Genomic DNA, 16,040 nt, shown 5'->3' on the forward strand with positions numbered 1-16,040 from the left:
TCCCTTCTGGGACACTCCAAATGGGTGTCCAAGCTGGTTTGGGTGTGCCCAGTCCAGGGGCAGGTCTACACAGGCTCTGCCAACTTTCTGCCCCAGGACCTGAGAAGGACAGAAAGCCCTGAATGGGGAATTCAGCCATGGGGGTTGGGGGTTTCAGTTTCCCCATCAGTACTTATTCTCCACAGAGGAATTTAAATCCATCATCTTGGCTGGGTGAGGCGGCTCATGCCTGTAATCCCAACACTTTGGGAGGCCAAGGCAAGAGGATCACTCGAGCCCAGGAGTTTGAGAAGAGCCTGGGAAACATATCGAGACCCTGTCTCTACCAAAAAGAAAATAAAATTATCCAGGCATGGTGGCGTTGTACCCAACTACTCTAGCAACTACTGGGGAGGCTGAGGTAGGAGGATCACTTGAACCCAGGAGGCCGAGGCTGCAGTGAGCTAGGATCACACCACTGCACTCCAGCCTGGGCAGCAGAGCAAGACCCTGTCTCTAAATAAATAAACAAATAATCAATTATCTTGTTTAACCCTCACAACTTCCCTGAGGAAGGTAAAATGGTTATTCTGCAGATGGAGAAACAGAGGCCCAGGGTGGGGAAAAGGCCTGCCTGGGTCATACAGAAAGCGACAGGCAGCTCCTGTGAGAGGTAGAGGCTGCATCTGCCAGACCTGGGAAAGCCAGGATGTGAGCCTGGAAGGTGGACTCCTGTGTTGAACAACTGGCTTGGAAAATTCCTGAACATGTGTCCATGGGATTGAGAGAGAGTTGGTTTGAGATGGCTCCAGCACAGCACACCCAGGGAGCGTACATGGAGCGGCCGCCCCACCCTGACTCCTGCATCCGTCCCCTGGCCATTGAGTTTTTGAGCCCAAGTGCCAAACTTCATTATCCTGGCTGCAGAGTTCTATTTGGTTGGTAGGTTTCAGTTCAAAGCTTCCACCATCTGAGCACCCACAGTGAGAACTGCGTCTCACTGGCAAATGTGGGACTCAGCACCTTCATCTGAGTCACCAGAAGATTAGGGCAGGAGGAGGGCACAGCCCTAAGCTGCCCCACTGAGACCTTTTTCTCCCCCAGACCAGCGTCCAGTGTTGACCCTTTGGGCTGTTGACTCTACACAAGTCCTCCTGAGTGGACTGAGCACCTATGTCTCCGCCCCCTGTGCCTCATGGAATTCCTGACTCCACCCAGAGATCCCCAAAGCACTGGAGATGGGTGAGGAAGAAGCATGCATCCCTGCAGTGGGCTGCCTACCCTGCAGGCACCCCACCCTGCCTACCCCACAGGCACCCCATCCTGCCCGACCTGGCCTGGGTACAGCAAGACCCAAAGACCCAGAGGAGGAAAGACTCAGGGTCAGAGCAACAGCCATCATCAGGAGGAAGGAGCACAGGTCCTGTCCTCATTAGGGCACCCAGATATCCAGACCCTGCACAAGAATGAGCCTGCCGTTGCTATGGCCTCTGTTCAGTTTCTGGATTTCCACATGCAAAACAAATGAAGTTGGACTCTTACCTTACACCATATACAAAAATTAACTCCAAATGGGTGAAAGACCTAAACACAAAACCTGAAACTATACCACTCCTAAAATAAAACGTAGGGGAGAAGCTTCATGACATTGGATTTGGCAATAATTTCTTGGACATGACACCAAAAACACAGGCAACAAAAGCAAAAATAGACAAATGGGACTACATCAAACTTAAAACCTTCTGCTTAACAAAGGAAGCAATCAACAGAGTGAAAATGCAACCTACGGAATGGGAGGAAATGTTGGCAACCCATGTATCTGAAAGGGGTTAATATCTAGAATACATAAAGAACTTCTACAACTCAACAACAAAAATAATCCCATCAAAAATTGGCAAAGGACTTGAATAGACATTTCTTAAAAGAAAATATACAAATGGCCAACAAGCAGATGGAAAGATGCTCAGCATCACTAATCATCAGGGAAATGCAAAGCAAAACCACAATGAGGTCTCACCTCACCTCAGATAGGGATGGTCACTACTGAAAGAAAAATAAGTATTGTCAAGGACGTGGAGAAATGGGAACCTTTGTGTATCACTAGTAGGAATGTAAAATGGGGCAGCCACTAAATTAATTGTAAAAATTAAAAATAGAATTACCATTCGATCTAACAGTCCCACTTTTGGGTGTGTGTATGTCTGTGTGCGTACATATACATATCATAATTAAAAACAGGATCTCAAAGAGGTATGTGCGTGCTCATGTTCATCAAAGCATTATTCACAATAGCCAAGAGATGGAAACAACCCCAACTGTCTATCAACAGATGAACAGATAAACAAAATGTGGTGTATACAGATGATGGACTATCTTTCAGCCTTAAAAAAGGAAGGAAATGCTGTCACATGCCACAGTATGGATGAACATGGAGGACATTATGCTATATGAAGTAAGCTACTCACAAAAAGACACATATGTATGGTTTCCTGGTATGAGGTATCTAAGGTGGTCAAACTCTTAGAAAGTAGCAGGAAGGTTGCCAGGGGCTGTGGGGACAGCCAAAGGAGCGGTTGCTGTCCAATGGGTACAGAATTTTGGTCATGCAAGATGAAAGGAATACCGTGTACAATAAGGGGCATAGAGTTCACACTACCTTACTGTGCACTTATACACGGCTAAGATGATACATTTTATATGTTTTTTTTACCATAATTTTAAAAAAGAAAGAAAAAGAAAAAATGAGCTATCCTATAGATGAGGAAACCAGCACTCAGAGAGGTGAAGTAATTTCCCCAAGGTCACACAGTTGGCAGGTGGCAACGGGGTTTCAAAACCCTTTTGCCTGGCTCCCGGGGACGCTGCACATTTCTTTGAGAAAATGTCCAGGGCTGACGCACGGGCACTCTACAATGGCTTCTGGAGGAGGCAAGTCTTAACCATGCATCTTAAAACATGATAAATGGCTTTGCAGCACACTAAAGGGCTGTCCCTGGGAGAAGAGGAAGAGTCCTCTCTTACCAGGCCTCTTCTGAGAGCCCCAGGTCAGGGTTGTGTCTCCTCCCCGAGTCCAGGGCTCTTCCCTGACTGCCTGCCTGGCAGAGATGGCCCCTGGCTGCCCTCAGCCTCCTGGCCTGGCCAGGTCTGGCGGTGATCAATCCTGCCCAGGTGCAGGCATTTCAGGCAGCTGCCTCTCCCACTGCCTGGCAGTGTGATTAATGCTCACTCTGCGAAGAGCCCACTCATCACGGACATGCCACATGCCCACCAGCTCGAGGCAGGTGGGCTGCACCAGTGTCTGCTGAGTCCCAGCCCCCAGAGCTCACCCTGTTCCCTGCCAGGCCAGAGACCAAAGCTTCGCTCGTCTCGGTTGCTGAGGGCTGGGGGCTGGGAGTGGGTGCCACACACAGGGGCCACACCTAGAAGGGGGTTTTCTGTGGCCCTCACAACCTCACTCCTACCCTCTCCTCCCAGCCTCCAGGGAGGGGTCTGAGGGCAGCTCCAGCTCCAGCTTGGGAATGGGATGGAGCTAATGGGAATCCCACCTCGTCCACTCCCTCCTAGCTGTGTGACCTCAGGCAGGCCTCCTTGTCTCCGGGCCTGTTTCCATGTCTGCAATGTGGGCATCACACTTCTCCCTCACCAGCCCTTGGGAGGAGCTAGGAAGACAAATGCTTGGAATGTAGTCCAGACTGCCTGGGTTCAAATCCCCACTCTGCCACTTAAGCATTGTATAATTTTGGGCAAGTTTCTCATCCTCTGCCTGCACTTCAGTTCTCTGCAGAAACAGCTCATGGGCTGTAGCGAGGATTAAATAAATAACTATTTGTGAAATGCTTACCACAGCGCCTGGCACATAGCGGGCACCGAGGAAACAGGAGGTGTTATTACTCTGGGTCTGCTGTTGCTGTCCCATTTCACAGAGCTGTTTTAAGGTCTGGACTTGGCCAAGTATGTGCAAGGTATTCTGCAAAGTGGAAAACCCACCCTCTGTGATGGCTGAATGTCCATTCTCTTTAACCCTCCTTCCCTGCAAGGCTTATGGCACCCACACCCACCCAAGAACCCAGCTGGCACTAGGAGGGTCCAGCCGGCACTGGGAGGGAAGCTGGGAAGACTCCACTCTGCCTTTGGGCAGCTCCGTGCCAGTGGGGAGATGATGGAGGCACATCCAGGTCGGAGAGCACTTGCAGAGTTGGGCTAAGGAAGCGGGTGCAAAGGAGTCCCAACGGCTGAGCTAGGCTCAGGATTAGAGATCAGAGGCCAGGTGCAGGGAGGCGCAGTCGATGCTCAGCCAATGAGGAGACACTGAGGGTTCTTGAGGAGGAGGGTGGAGTAGGCAGAGCTGGTCTCAGGCCCAGGCCTGCAGATGTGCAGACCCAGCTTAACCCTTGCTCCTTCCTGTGCAGACCCAGCTAGATGGGAGAATCCAGAGCTGGGAGGGCTCGGAGCTGGTGGAGGGAGAGCAGGGCAAGCATCAGGGGTTGTGACCCAGTGTCTACCCGACCCTCCCGGCCCAATGGTCCTTGTCCTGGGCCCCAGATCAGTCTGTGCAGGAAGAGAAGCTCCCTGCCCGGAGTTGGCCAGCCCTCTAACCCAGGTCAGACATCTGACCTCCACTCTCTACACTCTGAGCTGCTGTGGGCTGCAGAGATGTCTGAATAGATATGGCTCCCGCTCCTCCAGGAAACCTACTCCTTCTCAAGGACTACATGCTGTTTTGCTCCTGTGGACAGCACAGTTCTCATAAATGATAGTTCCCTTTTCATTCTGACTATGAGGAATCGTAGAACCAACTATTCAGCCCAAGACTGGACCCTCTGGGTCCATGTTGTAATGCTCCCCAAGCCTTTCCTTGCTATTGCATCCTTTTTCCCCTGCCTTGGATTGTCTACCTTGGTATCACGATTATGCTTAGCTCTCACAAACACTTACTGGAATAAGGTAGGTATAAATATAAAAATAGTTGATGTGCAAAATGGCAAATCCACTCCAACCCACCCCACATTTACCTGCTCCCCAGGGAATGAAAAACTCAGGACCGGAGGTCCGGGGTTGGCAGCGTTGTGGGGGGAGTAAGGGGGAGGCTGAAGCAGGCCCCAGTCCTGTCCCTCTTGGCTCTGGCATCTAGTTGCACATAGGAGCTAGGAAGGCTCTGCTCTCACCCTAGAATGTTCTATAGCCCTGCTAATAACAATGACAACTTTGACTAGAATTTACTGAGTGCCTACTACATGCCAAATGTCATTCCTAGTGCAGTACCTGAATATGCCATTTATCCCCTAACAGCCCGTGAGGTGGGTTCTACTATCATTTTCCCCTTACCCAATGGGAAAACTGAGGCCCAGAGAGCTTAAGTAACATGTCTAAGGCCACACATCTGGTAAGTACTGGAGCTGGGACTCATGCCATGCTGTCTGATGCCACAAACCAGGTTATCAGTAGCTACCCATCTTGCCTCAGGGGCTCGGACGGTGCACATGACTTTCTGAGACTGAGATGGTCCAGCACCTGCCCCCTACCCATCTGTGTCGGGGCTGCCCCTGCCTCTCTGTCCCTCTATATCCAGACTGGTCCAGGCTCTCTCTTTCCCTCTAGCTGCACAGGCAGGCATCAGGCCTGGGCCACAGCACCAGCATGGGGAGACGCAGGCAGAGGGCATCAGTAGACACTCTGGAGCAGCAAGGCAAGGGGGGGACAGCCAGACTTCAGCATCAGAGTGGCATTGGGGCCCTCTTGAGCCTCAGTCTCCACATCCGTAACATGGGAACAGGAAGGACCTGCAGGCAGGTTAGACTGAGGGGAGGTGTGGCCCATGCCTCCCTCAGGCCTGGCCACAGAAAGGTTGGTAAATGATAGCTGGGGCAGGGTCCTGGCTCCTCAGGACCTTGAGGGGCTGTCCTGGGACTGCCCGCTGAGAAAAACCAGAGCTGGGTCCCCCAGGATCTCCGGCCACCATTAGGGTCAGAATCCTGCCTCACAACTGCCTAGCTGTGTGGCCATGGGCAAGTCACTCTGCCCCTTTGGCCTTGGATAACGGGAGAATGATGTTTACTCATGCTTGGCATACAATGTCTTAGCTGAGAATTATTTTTATTATCCCAGGGTACCTTCTAGCCCCCCGGACACCCCTCCATCCTGGCAGGCAGGCTGGGGTGGGGGCAGAGTCATGGGAGGCACATGTGAGGGGAGAACAGGCTGGGCCCAGACACCAGGCTCCAATGTAGAAGCCGCCCCCAGGTGCCAATACTGTAGGAGGTGGCAGAGAGCCGCCCCACTGCCCTAGTTTCCCACAGAGCTTCCTTGCTGAAGTGGGGAGAGACTCGGCACACAAATGCACATGCACACGTGTGCACATCCAGGTCCACGTATGTCCCCTGCCTGGGACAGCCACAGCCTGGCACTAAAGCCAGCCCCACTCCTAGTGCCCTCAACCCCTCCAGGGCACAGGACATGGGAAAGGGGATTCAATCCCAGCTCTGCCTTTTCTGTGACTTGGGTCAACTAGCTTCCCTATGTGGGCCTCCATTTTTCATAGGGAAACAGGGATAATGGCATCCCTCTCCTGCGTGAGAACCAGTGATGTTCCATGTGTGAAGAGCCTGCGCCAGTTCCTTCTCCTCACTCTCCTCCTCGCCACCACCACAGTGTGTCAGGCCTCTCCGTTTAACCCCAGCATTGCCACTGCTGCTTCTCTGTGCCCCATTAAAGCAGCCTCCTTATTTCCTTGAGGCTCAGAGATTTCATCCCTCTGTGCCTCCTCTACCCAGGTGGCTGAGAGCTCCTGTCACTGAAGCAGGGACAAGTTCTCTCCAACTGCACACCCAGCTCCCCCCTGTCCAGCACTACCCCTGGCAGCCCTCAGTAACCGACACCCAGAGGGAGACAGTGGAAGAAACTGGAGCCGCCTCCCCTACCACAACCACAGCAGCCTGGATACAGGAACCTGAATGTCACCCAGTTCAGACTGAACTGGCTCTGCTGCCCACCCAACCAGCCACCAACCATGGCAATGACAAGCACAACAACTCCACTGACAGGCCCTCACCATGTGCCAGGTCATATGTAAAGACTTCTCATGCATCATCTCATCTCATCTTCCCAATACACCTGTGAGAAAACAACTGCTGTGCCCATTTTACAGATGAGGAGACTGATGCACAGAGAAACCATGAACCCAAGTCTAGCTCCGGACTTGAGGTCTGCACTCTACACTTTACTGCTAGGTCCACCCACAGCTCCTCAGAAATGCCCAGGACCAGGGGGCTGGCAGAAAGAGCAACGGGGCCTCCCTTCTGCGCTGAACTGAGTTGAAAACCAACAGCATTGTTTGCAGCAGACACATTCTGACCTTAAAGTTAAAAATTAAGTCCCCAAGCATAGGATGTTGTTTAGGGAACTGGCCTAACATCCACCCCCATGTTTCTGCTCCCCTGTTTTAGAAATGAAGGTAGTGCTAGCTTGCATCCGCATCTCAGGCCCACACAAAACTTCAGGCAGTAAACTCTGGTGGTGATGATGGGGTGGCGGGAGGTGCCCAGCAAATGCACCCATCCAAACAAGGCCCTTTCCCCAGGCCTGCTGGGTTGTGCCAGGTGGACTGAGGTCCCTTCTGCAATGGGCTTCACATGTGCAGGCCCGTCAAATGGGCATCCACCCCTTAGTGCCTCAGTGGCTTCCCCTGAGGCAGAGCTTCTGGCCAACGCTGGCCACACCCCATGCCAGCCCTGCCTGCACACAGAGCCCATGATGGCTCCCTGCTCTGCACTCGGACAGATGCCGTTGTTGTAACTATGGCTCCTGGGTTTGCATAATGCCTCCTTCCTGGCTCCCATGCCCCCCAGCACGCACGCTCAGGCTCTGATCCAGCACACAGGCTGCTTTTATTCCAAAGATTTCATGAGGCCATCCCACGAGTCATAAATAATCGAGGGTGCTCAGATGCTGCGTCCAGGTGTGTTGACTGACAGCCCTCCCCGCCGGCCACGGCCGGCCTCCTGGATTGGAGCCTGCCCCTTCCCAGCTCTCCCCTGAATGGCATCCCTTCTACTGAATCCTGTGTCTGTAGATCCCTGAATTGCCTGCCCACCCTCCTTCCTGTTTCCAGGCCCTCTCAGCCCCAGCCACCCCCACAGCTTCCCCATCCAAGTCGGGACAAGTGCCTGGAACTCATTCTCACTGAACCGAGTATGGCTGGGGCCCACTCAGCCACCCACGGGATGACAGCTGAGGGCAGCTGCTGTGGGGTATCTTCTCAGAGGAGGCACATTCTGAGCAGAGGGGACTGTTAGCGTCCAAGTGCGGAGGACAGGGAAGAGGGCATGTCCAGGAAGGACGGACGTGCCCCAGACCCAGAACCCGAGAGACTAGTCCAGAGGCTCCCTCTCACAATCTTGCTGGCTGTGGCTGCCTGGTCCACACACACATCTTCATGGATGCAGCCTCCAGCTCCCACCCCCATGCCATGACCCCTGAAGGCCTGACCAGAGGACATGGTGGCCAAGGGCGTGGCCTCCAACCATAGCCCTCCTCTCCGGTGACCCACCACTGGGAGACAAAGTGTAGGGAGAGAGATGGATAGACGCATGGGACCTGGAGTGGAGACCAAGACCAAATCCTACCTTGCCACCAAGGCCTCGGCAAGGGAACAAACTGCTCCCTCTCATAGGTTGCTGTTGCTAAGATTAATGAGCTAATTAAAGTATGAAGACAGTTCTTGTACACTTAAAAAGAGGTGATCAACCATCATAAATTAATCACAATTAGCACCCCTCCTCCAGGCAGTCTGCCTGGATTAGGTCCACTGAGCGTAGTTTCTCCTCTCCCAAATGACAGGAGGCTGCACGGGCCCTTGCAGGGGCATCTGAGCTGCCGAGGGCTGCACTTCTCCAATCCCCAGATCCTTCAAACTCCTTCCAAGGCTCTGCTGCAAAATGACTGTGTGTTTTCACATCTATTGAGCACCAACTGTGTGCCAAGCTCTTGGTACTTGGCCTTCTACACACAACACAGTGCTCAGGAGGATGTGCTATGAGGAGCTCCCTTTTACAGATACGGAAATTTGAAGACAGAGCCCTAACTCCTTATATCAGTTAACCCCTGCCCTGGGCCGTGGGGCCAGTTAGGCCAGGGAAGGGTGGAGGATGGACAGCCACACCCCTCCAGCTCCCACTACTTCAAATTCGATAGAGCTGCTGCTGCTGCTGCTTCAGGCTTCTGAGTAGGGGTGCCGTCTCCCCAACTTTACACTCCTTCTGCTCCCTCCTGAGCACGTAGGTAAGGCTGACTCGGAAGAGAAGCCTAGGCCCTTGACACCAAATTAAAACCAGAATCCCGGAGAGAAAGGGAGAGCATGGATTTTTTTTTTTTTTTTAATTAAAAAGAAAAAAGAAAAAAAAAAAATACCAAACCAGAAGCCCTCCCTGTAATCATCCCCAGGACAGAGTGTCCTTGGAACTGAAGTCGAGGTTAGGGGCTACTGGGGACAGCCTTGCCACCCCTTGTCTAACAGTGATCCCCAGACACAGGAATAGTGTCTGAAAAATGCTTATTACAGAGCACAACCAGGCCCTAAGGTCAGAGCCTGACCACCTAGAGCACCCCCAGACCCAACAGATTCCCTGGCCTGCCCACTTCATCTGAGTGGCCCACAGCTCCACCCCTCTTCCAGGAGGAGCCTCCAGGATCCCCAAGTTCAAGGCTGGCTGGTGCCTGGGCCAGGCATCCACGCTCCCCAGGGCCCGAGCGGTTGCCCTCCAAGGGCCCCCAGTACCCACAAGCCTGACCCATCAGACCACGGAGCTGCCTTCCTCCTTTCTCCTAACAGCTGATCCCCAAACCTTCCCGCCTCCACCTCGCCCAGTGACTCAAAAGTGCCCCTCCCCAGGAATATGGCTGGGGACAGGAAAGGGGGGTCCAGGAGATGGTAGAGGAGAAAGGGGTAGCAGAGAGAGGGCTGCTGCTCTGCACACACCCCTTGGCCCCACTGCATCCACCAACACAGACAGCAGCTGCTCAACTCACTCAAGCATCGGCTCAGGTCTCAGGGCTCCGGGCTCAAGATCAGGGCCTCCTCGGTGGGACACCTGCAAAGAGACAGCAGGGAAGAGGTGAGAGGACAGTCAGATTGGGGCCTGCAGACCTGTCCTGCAGTCCAACCCCACCCAAGTCTCTGCCCAGCCTGGGCTTCCCCATGCACTGGGCCAGATAGAGCAGGAGGAGACCTGGACCCTGCCCTCTGGAAGCTTGTGGGCAGCCTAAAGATGCCACATTCATTCCAGAGTCAAGATTGCACTTTCGGTAAAGAAAGGGCCTGGGCTACAGCAGGCTGGGATGCAGGCACCCGCACAGCCCTGGAGGACACACAAATTGGACTTGCAGCGCAGCCCCCACCTATCCAAGCCTGTCTGCAGTGGAAGTCACAGTTCTCTGGCCCCTGGATACACAGGGCTGAACCTCAAATCCTCCCTCCTGAGGCCACATGTGGTTCATGGTCCCTAGGAGCACAGAGGAGCTGGTGGGAAGGGAGTACCCAGGACTGCCTTCGCATGTCTGCCTGAGGCCTTTACCTGGACCCAGTCTCAGCTTTGTCACTGGCTCACCCTGTGACCCTCATTGTGCCTCCCATCAGTACAAGCAGGTGCAACAGAGTTGCTGGGACTTGTGCAAACACAGCTTGCTGGGCTCCACCCCAAGAGTTTCTGACCAGTAGGTCCTGGAGGCGGGGGGGGGGGGGGGGGGGGTGCTGAGGATCTGCATTTCCAACAAGCTCCCAGGTAATGCTGATGCTGCTGGTTGGAGATCACACTTTGAGAACTGCTGGCCTTGAAGATGTGTCCAGCCTGGAAAGTACAAAGCCCATACCCTCAAGGAATTCCCAGGCTAAATGGGAGACCACTCATACACACACATGCACGTGTGCACATATATCTTACTCCCAGTGGCCGCGGTGGAAATACGGCTTTTGAACACTAAGGAGATCTGACAGGGGCAGGCGGTGGGCTGGTGCAGTCACGGAACGCTTCCCAAAAGAGGTGAAGACCTAAATGACTACCCTCACATATTATAGTCTTAATACGCAAATAACACATGAAAGCATTCTCTTTTTAGGAGGTTCAAATATGGTAGTCTGTACAGTAAACACTCTCATTCCCAGTCACCTCTCCAGAGGTACTGAATGCCACCCCTTTGGCGTGAAACTTTAACTGTGCACTTGCACACGTGTGCAGAGAGGTGTACACAGACATGGGGGTATATGCCAGGGATCACAGCCCCTATACTTGTGTGCACCTGCATTCCTCACTTCACAACAGATTTTTGAGACCTTTCCCTGTCCATACACAGCAATAACCATGCTTGTGCTCACTGAGCACCTAATGTGTGCCAGACACTGGGCTGAGTGCTGTACCTCTTAACTCATCTGATCCTATTAATAGCTCCCTAAGTGGGTGCTGTTTTGATCCTCATTTTGTAGATGAGAAACTGAAGTGGGCCAGGTGCAGTGGTGCACACTTGTAATCCCAGCACTTTGGGAGGCTGAAGGGGTAGGATCGCTTGAGCCCAGGAGTTCAAGACCAGCCTGGGTGACATAGGAAGACCCTGTCTCTACAAAAAAATAAATTAATTTAAAAAATTAGCTGGGCATGGTGGTGTGCACCTGTGGTCCTAGCTACTCAGGAGGCTGAGGCAGGAGGATCACTTGAGCCAAGGTGGAGGCCACAGTGAGCTATGATCATGCCACTGCACTCCAGCCTAGGTGACAGAATGAGACTTCATCTGTAAAAAAGAAAAACCAAAAAAGAAAGAAAAGAAAAAAAAACTGAGGTGCAGAATAGAGTGGTGACCAGTAAGCCACCTGAGTATACAGCCAGGGCATAGTGGAGCCAAAGTGTGGATCTGGGCTGTGAAGCTCCACCATATTCTCCTAATGGACCGTCACAGCTGAGCTCTCGTGGTGCTGCACTGAGGCATGCCACGCGGGGTGTACCCTCACCTGTGTAACCAGGCCCCCAAGGATGAGTGCTTAGGTGTTTCCAATGTTTTATTTCAAACATTGCTGGAAAAAACATCCTGCCTCATTGCACACATGTGTAAGTATTTCTCTGGGTGCATTCCTAAAGGGTAGATCAAAGGGTATACATGTTTTACATGTCGATACTTGCTTCCAAGTTGACCTCCATAAAACATCTGTACTGATGAGCAACTGTCCATTTCCTCATGTGAACCCTATGTTAGAACAGCTCCCATTTACTCAGCACCTGTTGTGCATGAGATCCAGTAACATCTGGGTTGTCACCTCCATTCTGCAGAAAAGGAAACTGGCTCAGAGAGGTTGTGCTGCTTGCCCAAAGTCACAGAGCATAGCAATTTGCCTCAATATCGTAAAAGATAAGAGAGGGGAGGGAAGAAAGGAGAAAGGGAGGAAGGGGAGGAAGGAGGGAGAGGAAAAGACAGAGAGGGAGGGGGGGAAATTCCTTGACCTCACATACCCTCCCATTTGTCTGCTTCCCTTTAATAGCAAAACTCACGGACTGTCTCTACTGTCTCCACTCCTTCACCTCCAGTTCCCTCTCCAGTTCTGTCCCCACCACTCCACAAAACTGCTCTTATCAAGGTCCCCCAGAAATCTCAGTTTTGCCAAGCCCAATAGTCATTCTCTGTTCCCCCACTGGTCCCTGAGCTTTCAGCAGCATCTGACATGGCTGATTGCTTTCTCCATCAGAAGACATTTTATCTCCGGGTTTCCAGGACTCGGCCTCTCCTGGCTGTCCTCCTACACCTTCTCCCCTCTTACCTCACTTCCTTCCAAGCATCTGAGGCCCCAGGGCTCACCAGGACCTCCTCTCCATCCCACCCTGTCTGCACACTCCTCAGCTTTAAAACCCTGCTGTGCCCCAGGTCCCTCTCACCAGCCTCAGCTCCCTCCTGAGCACCAGCTTATGTTCAGAGGCCTATTTGTCATCTCCACTTGCTCATCTAACAGACCTGTCCAAAACATAACTCTTCATTTTTATCCCCAAATTACATCTCTCTCAGCCTTGACTTTTCTCTTTCTCCCTCAGCCCATACCCAAGCCGTCAGCAAACCCTGTCAGGTCTACCCCAGAACACATCTGGAACCTGACTGCTTCCCCCAGCTCCTCTGCCCTGCCCTGGCCAGCTCTTGCCCGGATTATTGAAACAGCCTCCTCCCTCACTCAGCTCCTTGCCTCCACCTCTGGCCCCAAACTATCAGAGCAGCACAATGACGTGAGAATCAGGCCCCGCGGCTGCCCTGCCACGAGCCCATGGTACAGTTTGAACTCAAGTTCAAACTCTCTCCAAAGCCTTCGAGGCCCTGCCCACCTCTCAGAAATCATCTTCCACCACAATCGGCCTCCCTCCCACATGGGCCAGTCTCAGGGTCTCTGCCCTCTTGCTCCTTCTACTGAAGGTTCTTCCCCCAGGCTTTCTTACCATCCCATTCAAATGAGCCCTCTTACTATCCCTAGTCGCCCGAGGTAAAATGCCCACCATGCACCCCAGTCTCTTCCAATTTTCTAAGCATTTCCTCCGCCTGATATTATCTTGTTTATTTATATGTGGCCTTGTTTCTTGTCTGCCTCCTCATCACAATATAAACTCCATAAGGCACGCAGGGCCTGAAGCCACCTCATTCACCTCTGGATTCACCTCTGTACTATGTCCAGTGCTTGGCACGCAGGAGACAGTCAATATATATTTGCAGAAGGAAGGAAGGAAGAAAGGGAGGGAGGGAGGCACAGTCAGCTCTACGAGGCTCTGAAGCCTGTGTTCTCACTCCCTACATGAACTGCCACCCATATGAAGAAGCGGGCAGGAGCCAGAGGGCATGCCCAGTAGGCAGGACACACTGCAAAGGCAGGGAGGTGGAAGCCAGACTGAGGCCTGGCCAGCTGGCGCAGCAGAGAACACTGCACAGCACTGGGGCCCCAGAGTCCCTGGGATAACAGGCCCAGTAGCCCACACCCCAGGAGGTCTGGGGCTCTTACACCTGCCAATCTGTCCCATTCAGGAGGGAGCCTTGGGGGCGGCCGGCAGCTGAATGCGACTGGCGGGGGGCCAGGATGCCTGCCAACAGCTGGCGCCACTGCCAGGCAGCCCAGTAATTGTGTTCACAGCGGAAATTGGTCCAGGGAGTTTTTTCCTTTCGCCTCCCATTTTCTTTCTCTTCCCCTCCCCACTTGGAGCTGCAAGACTCAGAAGATTGATCTTTGCCTGAAACGGAGGAGATAACTCGATATAATGAACTCCACTGTCCCTCTTGCTGTTTGGAGCTTTTAAAAAATTTAAAAGGGCTAGGGACAAAAAAGCAAGTCCTTGGGGGCCTCTGGGGTTGCTTCCCCTCCCTCAGAAGCCCCTGGCCCTACTCCTGTGCCCCTCTGCAACTCCCCATCTCCTTCCTTTTCCCTTCTTTTTCCCTTGGGATGCCTTGATGGAACAAAGGTTAAAAATATCCCCTTTCTCTTGCAGGCTTTAAAAATAATTTTGGTGAGGTCAGGGCTGGGTCCACCAATCACCCTGCCTCCCACGCTCCCCCGCCACTGTGATCGCCCCCTCTCCCAAGAGTCACCAGCCAGCCTGGGGGTGACAAGTTGGCTCAGTCCACCTTTTCTCAAAGCATTTCAGGAGGCCCAGCCCACCCACTGAGGTGCTGCCAGAGACAGCTTTTGTTCCTGCAAGTGGTTCTTTAAAGAGCTACCTATGATAAACAAAGGGAGCACAGCACTGGCTGGGATGGCTGGGGCAGAGGAGCTGCCCCTGCTTTCTGGGGGACTGTGCTTCCCCTCAACCCATCAGCCAGCAGCCCCTCCAGCCAGCGGCTCCTGGGTTCTGTGCCCCGCATGCATTCACATATTCAGTCAGCGTTTATGGAGCACCTATCCTGTGCCAGGCACTGAGCTGAGAGCTGGGGACCCAGGGAACCACCAAACCCTTCTGATTCCTGCCCTCAGTGGCTATAAAGCCTGGTGGCAGAGGCAGTCATTAATCAATGGCCACACTTGGGTGGGAGACAGATTGGGATAAGGGCTTTAAAGGAAAAGCCAAGGAGCCATGACAGCATGGACAGTGTGGTCAGGGAGGGCTTCCCTGAGGAAGTGTCCTTGGAGCAGAGGTCTGAAAAACAAGTATGAGACCACCAGGCAGAGGGTATGGGTGGAGGGCTCTAGGCACTATGGGGAGGGTCTGCTCCCAGGAGTGCACCATCCATTTAGAGCCTCTCCCCTGGTGCTCTGCCTGCAGAGAAAGGCCAGATCCCCAAATTACCCACCTGGCATTCAAGGCTTTTCCTAGCCTGATGTCTGCCCCTAAGACCCTCTTGTCTCCAGCCTCTCCCTCCAAGATGCAGCACAAATGTTGCCTCAATGGCCCCACCCTTGTGCTCCTCCCTACCCGGCACAGACCATGCTGGCCTGTTATGGGATGTTACAGGTTCACCTGCCAGTCATGCTGTGGGGCCTCTGTGTACCTGGTGCCCCACTCACAGCCAAGGGTGTGTGTCAAGGGGAAGACAGCAAATGGAAGCACCCTCAGGAGGTTTTGACTCTGATCAGTGAGGGCTGGAGGCATCAGTGAGCGCTTCCTGGAGGGGCGGGGCGGGGCTTTGAATACACAAGGATTTGGACAGTAGGGTGGGGAGTCCAGAGCAACAGGGACAGAGGCTCAGAAAAGACCTGCAGAGGTGGGCACCTAAAGACCGAGGCCTGCCCAAGCAGATCTCTAACCTTCAACCCCCAAAAAGGCCAGGAGGAGAAGAAGAAGCTGAGGTTCCAAGAAGGCAGTGCTTCTGCTGAGCTATGCGGCCCGGCAACAGTGGCCAAAGGTGACAGCAGCCTCCCTCCTGTCCCTAAGCAGTCATTGTCCACACATATCCATCTCCTGGGGCTCAGGCACTGCCCCCCCCCCAGCCCTGCCCTCACCCCCAGAAGAGCTCACACACCAGGAGTCAGGCAGCTACCATACCATGTGGCCAAGGAAGGGAACCAGGAGCCTGGAGGAGAAGCCCAAACCTGGGCCGGCGGGGGCAAGAGACACCTGAAGTGC

General features: G+C 53.3%; 1 protein-coding gene across 5 annotated transcripts in view; it reads right to left on the reverse strand.

Moving 5' to 3' along the window:
• The window catches only part of LINGO1 (leucine rich repeat and Ig domain containing 1), a 212,439-nt gene that overhangs the window by 112,005 nt on the left and 84,394 nt on the right, over positions 1-16,040 (reverse strand). For 3 of the 5 annotated variants that reach the window (XM_011932836.1, XM_011932837.1, XM_011932841.1), the window contains one exon: positions 10,003-10,064. The exons of the other annotated variants lie outside the window; for them this stretch is intronic. The gene's annotated coding sequence lies outside the window, so the exon portion shown is untranslated. The remainder of the gene's footprint in view (positions 1-10,002; positions 10,065-16,040) is intronic. 5 annotated transcript variants of the gene reach the window in all.

Source organism: Colobus angolensis, unplaced genomic scaffold (genome assembly GCF_000951035.1).
Source record: "Colobus angolensis palliatus isolate OR3802 unplaced genomic scaffold, Cang.pa_1.0 Scaffold99, whole genome shotgun sequence".
In the NCBI taxonomy this organism is placed as follows: Eukaryota; Metazoa; Chordata; class Mammalia; order Primates; family Cercopithecidae; genus Colobus; species Colobus angolensis.